The 13277-nt window shown below is 39.4% G+C and overlaps 1 long non-coding RNA gene across 21 annotated transcripts in view; it reads right to left on the bottom strand.

Annotated features, from left to right (window-relative positions):
- LOC112669807 (uncharacterized) overlaps positions 1-13277 on the bottom strand; it is a 63490-nt gene that overhangs the window by 24502 nt on the left and 25711 nt on the right. For 14 of the 21 annotated variants that reach the window (XR_004818408.2, XR_004818436.2, XR_004818438.2 and 11 more), the window contains 2 exons: positions 12497-12658; positions 7215-7369 (listed from right to left, as the gene is read on the bottom strand). This is a non-coding gene — a long non-coding RNA (uncharacterized LOC112669807). The remainder of the gene's footprint in view (positions 1-7214; positions 7370-12496; positions 12659-13277) is intronic. The other 7 variants (XR_003142559.3, XR_003142556.3, XR_003142549.3 and 4 more) reach the window with 1 other exon arrangement.

The raw sequence follows: 13277 nt of genomic DNA, 5'->3' as shown, positions 1-13277 counted from the left end.
TGATTGCTGGCCCATACGGGGATTAACTGGGGATTATAGTCAGATCCCATCCTACCCACCATCTGTAGCCTCGCTTGCCCTTCATTCTGAGCAGCCAAATAAGTTCCTGTACTAAAAAACAGAATAGAACCCCTGGGTGCTCACTGCCACATCCACCATCCGTTTGGAGTAGTGACTGCAGGTGATCATTTATTTAATGACCAAATCCTATCATTTAACATTAGGGAAGAAGAGCAGTATATAAAGGGGAACAACAAAATGTTAAAATTTAAAAAAAAAAAAAGAACCAACCTTTTTATATCAGAAGTGCTTAACTAAAATACATTAAGAATAAAATCTTGTAATGTTTATCATTTTCCTTTGAGAAGAAAATACATCACAGTAATTTCTAATGTATACAAAAATATTAAAATTGTCTCACTGTATAGTCTACATTGCTAAATAAAGCAAATGATGACAATTCTATTTTGAATATTTTTTTCTTTTTCTTTATTCTATTAAATCCAAGAAGAGATCACCATTTTCAAAGTACCATTGCTGGTTCCTCAAGCTCCTGGATGGGGCGCAGGGTCTGCTGAGTATTTTAAAGTGTGTTTTCAGGCAGCTCTGGTGGCTCAGCGGTTTAGCGCCGCTTTCAGCCAGGGCATGATCCTGGAGACTTGGGATCAAGTCCCACATCAGGCTCCTTGCATGGAGCCTGCTTCTCCCTCTGCCTATGTCTCTGCCTCTCTCTCTGTGTCTCTCATGGGTAAATAAATAAAATCTTTTAAAAAAATTAAAAAAATAAAAAAATAAAGTGTGCTTTCGAGGCTCTCCTGGCGCTCACAGATTAAATATACAGAAAAACATTAAACATTTCTCACCATGATAATAACACTTTATATGTCCATGTACCTTTGGGTTCTTTGTAACACTTCTTTACATGCAATTATTATATTTTATTTTTCATTTGTCTGTGAGGAAGATTTCATTATGCCACTACCAACAGATATTAAAAGTGAATATATAAAGAGCATGAAATTCACAATTAGTAAACTAAAAAGGGAAACTTCAACTTGAGGGACACCTTGGTGGCTCAGTCGGTTAAGTGTCTTTCTTTGGCTCAGGTCATGATGCCAGGGTTTTAAGATAGAGCCCCACATCAGGCTCCCTGCTCAGTGGGGAGCTGCTTCTCTCTCTCTCTCTTCCTCCACTACTCCCCCTGTTTATGCTCTCTCTGTCAAATAAATAAATAAATAAATAAATAAATAAATAAATAAATAAATAAAATCTTTAAAAAAAAAAAAACTTGAACTTGAATTTTCTGACTGCCAATTAGTGCCTTTAAAAATAATGTTCTGGGGCACCTGAGTGGCTCAGTGGTTGAGTGTCTGCCTTTGGCTCAAGGCATGATCCCGGGGTCCTGGGATCAAGTCCCACATCAGGCTCCCCACAGGGAGCCTGCTTCTCCCTCTGCCTATGTCTCTGCCTCTCTCTGTGTCTCTCATGAATAAACAAATAGTTTTTTAAAAATTAAAATAAAAATAATGTTCTCATAAGAACACTAGCCATTTTGAAGACTATCACGGGACAAAATGCCCTCTCCGAGGGATTCTTCCGAGATATATGAGAGTGACACAGACTGCTACTATGCTAGACTATGATGAAACTATTATTTCAATTTTAATATAATCATCACAAATAGTTTAAGGGCAACACCCACATGACTTCTCTGTGCCCCACATTGCTTAGCCTAGTGCTTTAAATGTAATACCATCTCAAATATCCCATGCCTTCTACCTACATAAACAGGACTCAATAGAGGGCACCTGCCAGGGCAACTTCTATCTTCCCCAGAGGCTCTTAAACACATCAGCCAGGTCAGAGGAAAGCATCTTGCTTTGATCACCTCTAACAGGGTCAAAAGAAAGCCCTGGATACCCGCCTTTGGCCAGCCCCTGACATTCAAAGCCTCAGCACCACTGCCTTGAATCCGCCAGGACAAATCTCATTATGTCCCATATACTTGTGCCTGTCAATCATCTTAATAAGGCCCAGACTTTCAGGTCATCTGGAATCTTCCTCACTGTACCCCCCAAGGCTTGGCTTGGCCCCTATCTGACCCCATCTTCCATTCCCCCTCAACTCTCTGAAACCTTCCCACACTGCCCTCTGTGAGGCACAGTTCATCCTTTGTACAATCCCAACATGCACAAGCCTCTCTGAATGGTCCCTCCTTTTTCTCACTAGAACTGTAACTCAGCTCTTCCCTGAGGACACTGTGTCCCCTGCAGCCTCTCGCCAATGGACTTTCCTTCTCTCATACTGTTTACATCACCTGGATGTCTGAAAGGCATCTCAGGCTGGCATACAAAACAACTCCTCTGTAGAACTCCTCTTCTCCAGAGTCCCCTGTTTCACTGATGGCAACTTCACCCTTCCGGTCCTTCGGGTCAAAAACCTTTCAGTCATCCTGATTCCCTTTTCTGTCATACCCTACATTCAATCTATAGGGAAATCCTGTTGGCTGTCCTCTCAAAATATATCCAGAATCCACCATCTTCTTGTCTAGGTTACTATAATAGCATCTTTAAAAGTGTCCCTGCTTCCACCTGAATATATTCCACCTTCCTAGAGTCTCTTCTCAACCCAGCAGCCAGAGCAATCCCCTAGGTCAGATCATGCCACCGCTCTGTAGGAAAGCCACTAAAGATTCCTTGTTTGGACTGTAGTAGTACAAACCAAAGTCCTGACAACAATCCATCAGGCCCTACGGGACAACAATCCATCAGGCCCTGCCCCTTAGCCCATCAGTTTCTCCTCCTCTCCTAGAGCTACTCTGTTCTACACACTTCATGCCGCTGTGTTGCCAGGAGGAGCAAGCAGGCACTGTGTGTCTTGTGCCCTTGAGCTATTTCTTCTGCTTGAAATGCTCTTCCTCCAGATACCTTCCCCCATCCCCACACCAACACCCTTGATCCCCATTCCTTGCTTTATACTTTCTCCTATCTCTCATCCCTTCTAACATCTATAGAATTTTCTTATGGATCATGTTTCTGTCCCTTATCCTCCATGAGAATGTCATGGCAGATGCTGGGATCTTGCTTCTTTTGTTCACTGAGATGTGCCCACTGCCTGCCTAGAGCATAGGACTGATTCCTGGTCATCTCTCACAAACCTGCTCCACCACAGAACCACCACCACCACCCCCATTCTCAATTGATGGCAACTCCATCCTCATGTGGCCCAGGTCAGAAACATTGTCTTGAAACATCCTTGACTGTTTTATCTGTTATACCCACATCCAATCAGTCTCGGAGGACTTTAGACTCCACCTTCAAAATGATTGCTCAAGAGTTTCATGTTGAAAGAAGACCTATCGACCCTTACAAAATGAGCTAATAATATGATCCAGTCCCACTAAAAGACCATGAGCTAATCCCAATATCTAAACTTTTTACATATCCCACACACTTTTACCCTACCAATTACCTGCATGGAGATGGGTAGTCATTCTAAATGTTAATTTTGATTCTACTTCTATCTGGCTTAACTTCTACTTTGTATCCACTTCACTAACTGCCTAAATGTTGGTAATGTGTGCAGGATGTGTTATAAATCTTATAGGTCCAGCTCAGTCCTTCTAGCTCTGACTGTAATGCAGATAGTGATTTCACACACCGCACTCAAAGTCAGAACTCAGATTTCTTAAGAGTCTATTAAAAAGTCAATCCAATTCGACAAACCTTTATTGCATGGCTGTGCTAGGAATTCTACTGGATGTGGAAGAGAACAAAATTCACAACTCTCAAGACACACATTGTCTGATATAGAACAGAGTCATTTAAACCAATAAGGTCAATAGAGTGCGATAAACCGAATACAAGTTTCGATGCAAGGTAAGAGAAATTAACCCCCAGCAAGCCAGAGAAAGACAAGAGCAAGTCAAAGTTCAGAAGGAATACTGGGGAGCGGGAGATGGAAACAACCCAAGCAAGAAAAATTGAACAGAATTTTTTGTTGTTAAGCTCCTGTTCTTTATCATTAGTGATGCTGCTTTTGGCCCTAAGAGGGCAGATTGGGAAGCAGAACTGAATTCATAGACCAGAATATGTGCATTGGGTAAAAAATTGGAATTAAACTGTTTGTAAAGTCCCTTGCAAAACTTCAATATTTGATGACCCAAATGATCAAAAAGGACAGCATTAATCTAGTCAAGTTTTGACTCATAGAATGCTTTTGGCAAGGTTTGCATGAATAATACTATCTCATGGGTCTGATGCCAAATCTGAAATATTAATAGACTGTGTTAAGATTTAAATCGAGTCATAAACATGTCTCCAAGAGAAGATGCATGACAATTAGGAGAAAAAATAATCTGGAGCTGTTTCTTTCCGCGAACCATTAGAACTGCGAACAGCTACAATCTGTCTTTGAAATTTTCCTTGAAAGTAAAATCACGAAATAACAAAGGACAAAACTGCAAAACTGCTTGTACCTATACAGCAGCCTGAGTATAATTTTGTTTTAATTCTGTTTTAAGAAATTTTGACCACTTGTTAGGGAAACATTTTCTTCTGGAATCTGTAAATTAGTCTTGGCATTGCTTTTCCAACAGGCAGGGGTAAACACATTCCCATCTTCATCAGACTAAAAACAGACAACAAATTTCATCTTTCTTTGGAATAGTGTGCTTCTTTTGACATTCTTTCAGTGATTCTTAAAAATAGAACTAGATTTGGGACGCCTGGGTGGCTCAGCAGTTGAGCATGTGCCTTCGACTCAGGGTGTGATCCTGGAGTCACGGAATCAAATCCCACATGGGGCTCCCTGTGAGGAGCCTGCCTCTCACTCTGCCTATGTCTCTTCCTCTCTCTCTGTCTCTCATGAATAAATAAATAAAATCTTTTAAAAAAATTAGAACTGGATTTGAATGCTGACTCCAGCTTGTATAAGGCAGTTTTATCTAGGATCCTTTGTCTTCCCTATGACATTGAAATAGCAAGACCTGCCTTATCTCATAAAGCATTTATGAGGTCCACATCAGATCTGAAAACACAGCAGAGGTATAAAACATCACATACAAATGAAACCTTGTGCGTGAATATTCATAGTAGAGCTATTCATAAAAGCCAAAAAGTGAAAATAACTAATTCAAAGATCCAATGACTGATGAATGGATAAACAAAAATAGCATAGGTATATGATGGAATATTATTTGGTCATATAAAGGAAGGAAATACTGAAGCATGTTACAACATAGATGAATCTTCAAAACATTATACTAAATGATAGAAGTCAAACATAAGGGGCCCCTGGGTGGCTCAGTGGTTGAGCATCTATCTGCCTGTGGCTCGGGTCATGATCCCAGGGTCCTGGAATCAAGTCCCACATCGAGCTCCCAGCAGGGAGCCTGCTTCTCCCTTTGCCTATGTCTCTCTCTCACTCTCTGTGTGTGTGTCTCATGAATAAATAAACAAAATCTTAAAAAAAAAAGAAGTCAGACACAAAAAGCTACATGATATGACTCCACTTAAATGAAATGTCCAGAGTAAGTGTATCCACAAAGAAAGTAGATTAGTGTTTGCAAAGTGGGGGGAGGGGAGGTAGGGATGACTATGGAGTCACTGCTAATGGGGACTGATGAAAATGTTTTGAAATTAAGATCATGGCGATGGCTACATGATTCTATGAATTTACCAGAAACCATTGAATTTGTACACTTTCAAGGGGTCAATTTATGGTACATGAACTATATTTTAATTTTATAAATTATATAATAAAACTACAGTATACAAATATTTCATTATTTAGGAGTCCCTTTATTTCCAAATTAGGGATGCTTCCTATCCTGTAGCTCCTATTTCCCCCTCCCTCAAAATCTCTCTCTAAAGTACCAAAGCTACCCTACTAGGCTTCTGAACAATAACTAGTAAGCAATTGGTAATTTAAAAAAAGCAGCTGGGCAGCCCGGGTGGCTCAGCGGTTTAGTGCCGCTTTCAGCCCAGGGATTGAGTCCCACGTCAGGCTCCCTGCATGGAGCCTGCTTCTCCCTCTGCCTATGTCTGTGCCTCTCTCTTTCTGTGTCTCTCATGAATAAATAAATAAAATCTTTTTTAAAAAAGAAAGGAAGAAGAAAGAAAGAAAGAAAGAAAGAAAGAAAGAAAGAAAGAAAGAAAGAAAGAGAAAGAAAGCAAGCAGCTGTGGAGGGGCACCTGGCTGACTCAGAACAGCACACAACTCTGGATCTAGGGTCATGGATTTGAGCCCCATGTTGGGTGTAGAGATTACTAGAAATAAATAAATAAACTTTAAACGTATTTTTAAAATAAATAAATAACTTTAAAAAGCAGGTGTGGGGCAGCTCAGGTGGCTCAGCAGTTTAGCGCGGCCTTCAGCCCAGGGCTTAACCCTGGGGACCCAGGATCGAGTCCCACGTCAGGCTCCCTGCATGGAGCCTGCTTCTCCTTCTGCCCGTGTCTCTGCCTGTCTCTCTCTCTCTGTCTCTCATGAATAAATAAATAAATAAAATCTTTTTAAAAAAAGAATAAAAAGCAGGTGTGGAGAAAGAGTTGGTATTTATAAGCATGATCGCATAACAAGAACTCCTTTTTCCTCGTAAGTTGAACATCATGAAGAAAAGAGTTAGAATCTTCTTTTACTTATACAGTGCCCTCTGGGGATACATGTGTTGTGACATCATTTTTTTACTCCATCACTTAGGGCTTCTTTTGCGCTTATAATTTCATCTGAGTAAAAACGTGTGCATGAGTGCACACATGCACGTTTGTGTGTATGAGGAGAAAATGTAAAGGCACAGCACAATTTGACCAGTTCACCTAATTCTTACCATTTCACACATTTCTGAAGAATGTTTTCTTACTTCCTACAAATTCTGAATAACTGGTTTAAAAAACGGTCAATAGCAAATGAATGATCAAAAATATGACATTAAAACTTTTTCTAAAATCATATAACATCATTACCCCAAATGTGGCATATTTATTTCCTATCCACAAGCTATTTTCAAACAAAAAGAAATGCAATTGTACTTAGTTTGGTCATTTTGTAAGAACGACTAAGGACTATACAACATGAGTTTTCACAAAGAATTAACTTGTAATTGTACTGATTATTATTTTTACCACCCAAAGAAATAGCATGGAGCAATAAACGCAAAGAGACTTTTTAAATTAATTTCTTTAACAGTATAGATATGACACAAAAGTGAACACCTTAAAAAGTAGCAGAGTAATATGCTCCCATCTTCACTGTTGTTACTGTATAAACTTGAAAAGAGGAGGTTGTGGAGGGATATTAATAGCCATTGTCTCTGAGCGGTGGATGGTGCATGGTCTTAGCTTCTTCGTGCTCATCTATATTCGCTTTTCTGCAGTAAAGACATAAAAAAAAAAAGGTGGAGAATCATTATAACAAAAGAGAAGAAGGTATTTATGAGTAGAAACACTGTCATTGTTTTAGCTTTATTTTACCAAAAGATGCCCTCCAAAATAAGGCCAGCTTCTCTATGATTTTAGGAAGATTGATTTAAAACTCCAAATAAAACAAAGGAAATTTGCTCAAGACTGAGCAAGGTACATACAAAGCAAGTCCTTTTAAGGAGGGAAACTTGTTAAGTCATTTATATTGTTTTACTAGATTTTTTCCTTTTTCAGCTTTTTGGTAGTTGCTGGGGTCTCAGCCTAAATTATAGAATGCTTTCAGAGAAATGCCTTTTTTTCTCATTTTAAAAAGATATTTTAAGAATAATTTGAAACTAAAACACAGTATGCAAACAGATGATCCTAAGTTTATTCTTAAGTAGGTAGAGTATTTTTGTTTATGTAATTTTTTGCATCAGTAAAATCTATCTTCATAGAAAGCACAAAAGCAAGGTCCAGTCCATCATGTATATAACTATAGGACTTTCACCTGATTCTTTTTTTTCTTTTTTTTTTTTTTTACTTTCACCTGATTCTTAACATGATCATTAATGCATAAAGAAGTCCATCCAATACACATAGACTTAGAGTTCTGTCTTCCCTGACATCACTCACTCGCCAGAAATTCATCTTTTAAAAATTTGGGACTTATTATGCCTGTATAATAAAGTTCCTATTTATTTGTCATCAGACGAAAAAAAAATTTAAACAACCAAATATTTTTCTCAGATAAATAACAACCAAATAAAACTGATATGGAGAATTTATTCAGAAATTTATCCTATTTACACACTTACACAGGTACATACACTTATATTTATAATTGTGTTAATTGCAGCATTACTGGAAACAACCAATATATTAATCAATTCTCAACTGGTTAAGTTAAATCAAGGTGCAACCAAATGATAGAGTATTGTGCTTTCCTTAAAAAGACACAAGTACATCTCCAAGATATATCATTAAGTGAAAAGTATAAAGTATAACCCAGTAGGTATTATAGGATCCCATCTATGTAAAACACAAAAGGGTATACCTATAGGTGTATCTATGCATAAAAAATATCTGTAAAAATACCTCCTGGGATAGCTCAGCCCTTTTGTTTCATCAGGCCTTCAACTAATTGGATGAGGTCCACTTATATTAGGAAGTGTAATCTTTCTCATCTTCTACTCAGGCTACTGATTTAAATGTTAATCTCAGCCCCAAATACCCTCACAGAAATACCCAGAATGTTTGATTAAATATCTGGACACCTGAGTAAAAGAGATTTTCTCCTGTCTGACTGCCTTCAAATTGGGCCACTGTTTTATTGAAACTCAAACATCGGTTCTTTCTGGGTCCAGACTTCAGATTGGAACTCCATCACCAGCCCTCCTAGGTCTCCAGCTTGCTGACCACAGAGCTTAGGACTTGTCAGCCTCCATAACCACATTAGCCAATTCTTTCGAAAAATCTTTTATTATTTATTTATTATTTACAATAAGTCCTCTTTTGAGAATCTATCTGTATATATATATATATATATATATAGAGAGAGAGAGAGAGAGAGAGAGAGACATTTTTAAGGAGATACATAGATATATAGACATGTTGGTGCCATTTCTTCAGAGAACTCTAACACATACCAGATTCAAAGAAACATAATCCCAGAGAAACTGAGAACCCCAACTCGTGCAATTTCTCAACTCTTAGAAGTGGCCCCTCCTGATAGAAAAGTATAGCAAGGTTTGGAAAAGGGTTTGGACACATGCTCCTAGCACTTTTACTAGAAATATTACTAAGAAATCTGTTTATATGCTAGCTTCTTTTTTTCTAATTTGTTTCACATATTCTTAAAACAAACCTCAAATTTGTCCTATAAAATAGCAGCTACTGTTTGCTCCCGCTCACCCAGTGTCTATGGGCATAAGCGAATTGTGTATAAAGGATTGCTTATAAATAAACGGATTTGCTAAACCCTGAGAAGACGCTGATTTTCAACACTCATTCTTCCAGGCATTGCATGTAACTGCAACCGCAACAGACAACACATGCATTTTTGCAGGTGAGTTGTAGATCAACAAAGTAGCCAAGCAGCAGTTGGGATAGATATGCCAGGACTGGGAATTGTCTTTGTTCAATCCAATTGCAATCGACAGAGGAAGGTTTTTTTAATAAAATCTCAGAATTTATGGATACTCCTGACATTAGAATTGTGGAACATAAGGATATTTTCAAAAGGAATATATTTTATCACTCACAAGGGAAGCCAAAGACAAATGAAAATATCAAGGAAACATACAATTTTTAAGGGGAGATTAAGAGCTGAACTCAAACTTTCAGAAAAAGGAACAATTGGATGATAAAGTCCAGTGGAAATATATGCAGACAGTAAGAACATATGCAAGTAAATGGGCAGTGGAAATTGTAACATAGCAATGCTTTCCTAAGGCTTAATTTGACACGTCTGTCTCCATGAAGTAATAGTAGGATCCTGTTTCACAAATAAGAACTGTGAGGCTTGGAGGCTCTGGTAATTTCAGAATCCTAGACTCTGAATCAGGGTAACGCACCTCTTTCCACCCATGTCTCCCCACTGTGCTGCTTTTCCTGACAGTTTCATTGTGCTCATTACTTTCCCTGCAGTTCCAAGCCAATACTAATTGTATTCTTCCCAAAGTGCACTGTTACATAACCCATGGGGTAGACTTTTCCTCTCTCTTTGTCCCTTTGTAGTATTCACTGTCTGGAAGACGATTCTTCTGGACCTAGAAGGCCCTGGTGACGGCTCTGGGAAACAAGGGAGTGACTGGGGAGAGAAAAGAGAGCCATACCTCTCCCTCTTACAGATGCTGCTTCATGAACCTTTGTCCAAAGCCACCTTGCTCAGGACTACTTGAAGAGTTAAGTAAATCTCAGAAAGACCAAAGACATGCAGAGCCATTTGGTACAGAGGGCGATTTTTGTTTTAAATATTTGAATCTGAAGGTCTTTAAGTGAGACATACACTCACCACAATCCCCAGCTGTCTTACACTTGGCTGCCTCAGACATTCGAGACACATCTGTGGCCCCTAAAGGCATATGAATTTGTAGTTTCTGAGGCAGTTCTTTCATGCCAAGTCACTGGTGTTTATTCCAAAGCTGCACTGAATAAGGAGTGTAGAGAATGGGTGTGGGATCAAAGATTGCACCCCTGGTCTAGATGCTCAGTTCTCTTAAGCTTCACTGCAGTTAAGATTTCATGTCTCACCTCCTGGGCAGGGGGATGAACCCCATGAGGAAGCATCTCAAAGCTTTCAGAGAGTACCATACCTGGGTCTCCTTGCTTCCACCTACAAGCTTTCACTCTAACACCATCCCCTCTAATATCCTCTCCCTTATCTTTTCCCAGTTCTTTTCACCCCTTCCTAGAGAAATAACCGGGTAAATCATAAACCCAGGCACTGAGTGCCAATGATAACAATCACGATAAGAGGCAACGTGCATGGAATTTATACTATATGCCAGGCACTATGCACTTTAGTATTTTAATATAATGCTCAAGGGAATTACCTTTTTAAAAGATTTTTATCTCATGAGAGACAAAGAGAGGAGAGGCAGAGACATAGGCAAAGGGAGAAGCAGGCTACCCACAGGGAATCTGATGTGGGACTCAATCCCAGGACCCAAGATCATGCCCTGAGCTGAAGACAGACGCTCAACCACTGAGCCACCCAGGCACCCTTGCTCAGTGGAATTATTAACTCTATTTTACATATGAAGAAGGTGAAGCTCCAGGCATAGAACGACATTCTGATTGGCTATGGGATTCCAATCCAGATGGTCAGTCCTGGGCGCTCTTCTGCTTTCTACCCTAGCCATCCAGTGTCTTCTGGCTTTAAAGAGGAAAGAACTGTGTTCCAACTCAGGCTACGAATGTCTGCCCCAATAAGGAGAAGCAACTGGGGGTTGGGGCCGGGCAGAAGGGAGGGAAAGTGGGAGTTTTCTTGGCCCCCACCTACCCCCTCTCTACAGAGAAGCGAAACCAAACATCTACCAACACAAAGATTCATTTAGTTTTGAACATTGGCCTGGGAATATAGAATAAAAATTTATATTCTTCCCATTAATGTAACTTTGACTTTATTTCCCACAAATTAATATCCTCATCTTACTAGGACTAGAATGCATTCTCTCTTTTCTCTAGACAGATCACATCATAGAGCATCCCACACTGAATCAGACAGTAACACAAGGCCCGAATACCCTTTCCAAGAGAGGAGGCAGGGGACAGGAAGGGAGAAGAAGGTAAGAAAGAGTCTCAATGAACCTTTTCATAGTTTAATATATGGTACATTCTCATTGAACGTTGATACCTCTTTAATATTAGGTCTTTAAAACTCTACATAGAAGAAGAAACAAGACACCCAGAAAATGTATCCTATTAGAAGGCTCCAGGGATCCAGGAACACCTACAGATCTCAAACCTGGCTCTTTTCCCTGGATGTCGCAAGAGGCTAGCTTCCTTTATTGAGGCAGGGGCTTTGTGAGCCCCTGAGAGAGGCTGCTAAGTGACCAGAGCCTACTGTGATCTAGGACTCACCCCTGATGGTCAACTACAGAGGTTTATAGAAGTTAAATAAATGACTAAGAAAAATAAATAAGGCATAGATGCGTTCCTACATTTGTGATGTACTCAGAGTAGAAAGCCATTCAGAGCTAATTGCAAAGCAAATTAACAGACGAACCGAATTGCCCAGAAATTGTCATTTGGTTTGGGTAACATAATGCAGTGTATTAAGCACAAACTATCATTGACCCTAGAGGGACTTTTATTTAAGAAGGGGGAGAGATTATGCCTTAGAGCATTCATTTTTTAAGCTCTTTACCATCTGTTTGGGTGAAAGACTATAAAGGCCGGTAATCACCATTATCACCAATTATCTGTCACTAGAAATTTTTTTTCAGTTTATCATTAGCATTGAATTTGAAGCAAGAAGCAGGCTTATTAAATCCTAGAATAGATTTTTATTCTCTTTGGAGACATGTAGTTCACAAAACACTTTTGATATTCTAACTCTAAGTCCTAAAATAATAGGATCTAAGCCTCACCAGTCCTCATAGTCAGAGGTATAGCCTGAGCTGAACTAAGGTGGGTTCCGGCTGGATATTACCAGGTAGACTCTGACAAGGCAGGAGTAACAGGTAAGTATCAGAGGAGACCACCTCTGGCATGGATTTCGAAGGCCCTCTAAGATTCGGTGAGTCTAGGCCCTGAAAGAGGAAGGTAGTGTGTGTTTACTAGACAGTGAATAAAACTCTTATTTCCTTACCCTCTTGCATTAACATAAATGCTTAACACAATGTCAGTCCATAGAGGAAGCTTGATAAACATTAATTGTTGTCAGTAGTTGTAGGAGAATGGCTCTTGGTTTCTTCGCTTGACTTAATCAAATTACATCTAATAATCTAACTCTATTTTAAGAGTTGGGGTATCAGGTAGTCTATCTTTCTCACAAGATTACTATGCAAACTCCTATTCCAGTTGCCTTATATCTAGATTGTTTCATTTCATGGCTTGATTTCCCTCTCAACACACAGTAAAATCAAATTACTCTGCTCCTTGACTCCAGAGTCAAGGATTTACCCAAGAATGAAAAAATATTTTCTGGAAGAAACGTGGCAGTCTCTCTCCACAATGTGTCTTCAGAGGTGATGAACACCCTGAAAAATCTAAATGCTTCAGCCAAATACTGCTTAATGCCCTTGACAACCTGATACCATCTGATATTTCCATCCTCATTACCTGATTGCTCCCTTCATGAACCTTGGGCTACAGTGAATCCAGACCACACAATGATCCCAGAACCTCAGAGTTTAATTAATCATTGAG

The sequence above is a fragment of the Canis lupus genome, chromosome 25 (genome assembly GCF_003254725.2).
Source record: "Canis lupus dingo isolate Sandy chromosome 25, ASM325472v2, whole genome shotgun sequence".
NCBI lineage: Eukaryota > Metazoa > Chordata > Mammalia > Carnivora > Canidae > Canis > Canis lupus.
Note: the sequence above shows the minus strand (reverse complement) of the source record. Positions and strands in the feature narration are given on the sequence as shown.